Here is a 1,395-nt window from a genome sequence, read left to right on the forward strand (position 1 = left end):
AGGGAGGTTAAGGAGGGAGATGAGGGGAGGTGAGGGAGGGAGATGAGGGAGGGAGATGAGGGAGGGAGGTTAGGGAGGGAGGTGAGGGAGCAGTCATGGCAGTCAAATGTAAACCTCAATTTGAATAAAGCCAGAACAGACACCACGGACAGAGGAATAACCCTATTGGGGTGTTAGAATATGAGCCAAGGTCAACGTTGGCAACAACTTGTTTAATGACTGACGAATACAATTCACTAAATATAACCTTTACTGATATGACACCTCCCATCCCTTTACCTTCCCTCATGCTGTTTCCCTGAAACAGAATGTCCGTAAACGTCCTCTTAATGGAACCTGTCGGTCGATCTGTCGCTTTACAAAAGCCAGGACGTACCAGAGGTGCAGCGCGGTCACTCAATAAACCACAGGCTTATTTTCTACAAACAGGCTCGGAGGAAAATAGGTATTAAGCCTCAAATAGATTATTATTCCCTGTATTGTAGGGAACAGAGTCCCATTTGTATCGCAGACTTAGTAAGTAAGAGTATAAGAAGAAAGAAAGAAAAAAAGACTAAAGTGTTTTTGTTGCATGACAGAATCCATCCCAACACAAGACTTGTCCTTTAATACTCAGAGAGCCCTTTCAAGTGGCTTCTCCACTATTCCACGAGGGACGCGGCCTATTATATACTGACTGTAGAGTGGGTGTATGTTTCTCCTCTCCTATATACTGACTGTAGAGTGGGTGTATGTTTCTCCTCTCCTATATACTGACTGTAGAGTGGGTGTATGTTTCTCCTCTCCTCTCCTCTCCTTTCTCCTCTCCTCTCCTCTCCTCTCCTCTCCTCTCCTCTCCTCTCCTCTCCTCTCCTCTCTTATATACTGACTGTAGAGTGGGTGTATGTTTCTCCTCTCCTCTCCTCTCCTCTCTCTCCTCTCCTCTCCTTTCCTCTCCTCTCCCCTCTCATCTCCTCTCCTTTCCTCTCCTCTCCTCTCCTCTCCTCTCCTCTCCTCTCCTCTCCTCTCCTCTCCTCTCCTCTCCTCTCCTCTCCTCTCTTATATACTGACTGTAGAGTGGGTGTATGTTAGACTCTATGTGTTTTCTTGGAATGCTTGTAGCAGGACATGCAGCAAAACTTTAAACTGAAATGACACATCTTAATTTGTCAACAACCTCCTCTTGGAGGGGGGGAGAGAGAGAGAGAGAGAGAGAGAGAGAGAGAGAGAGACACACAGAGAGAGAGAGAGACACAGAGAGAGAGAGAGAGAGAGAGAGAGACACAGAGAGAGAGAGAGACGCAGAGAGAGAGAGAGAGAGAGAGAGACACACAGAGAGAGAGAGAGAGAGAGAGAGAGAGAGACACACAGAGAGAGAGAGAGAGAGAGAGAGAGAGAGAGAGAGAGAGAGAGAGA

General features: G+C 47.0%; 1 protein-coding gene across 1 annotated transcript in view; it reads left to right on the forward strand.

Moving 5' to 3' along the window:
• Window positions 1-1,038, forward strand: part of LOC118377119 (myc box-dependent-interacting protein 1) — a 160,236-nt gene extending 159,198 nt beyond the window's left edge. Inside the window, exon 20 of the transcript XR_008140303.1 lies at window positions 949-1,038. The gene's annotated coding sequence lies outside the window, so the exon portion shown is untranslated. The remainder of the gene's footprint in view (window positions 1-948) is intronic.
• Window positions 1,039-1,395: the final 357 nt, after the last annotated feature.

This window comes from Oncorhynchus keta, chromosome 7 (assembly GCF_023373465.1).
Source record: "Oncorhynchus keta strain PuntledgeMale-10-30-2019 chromosome 7, Oket_V2, whole genome shotgun sequence".
Classification (NCBI taxonomy): domain Eukaryota; kingdom Metazoa; phylum Chordata; class Actinopteri; order Salmoniformes; family Salmonidae; genus Oncorhynchus; species Oncorhynchus keta.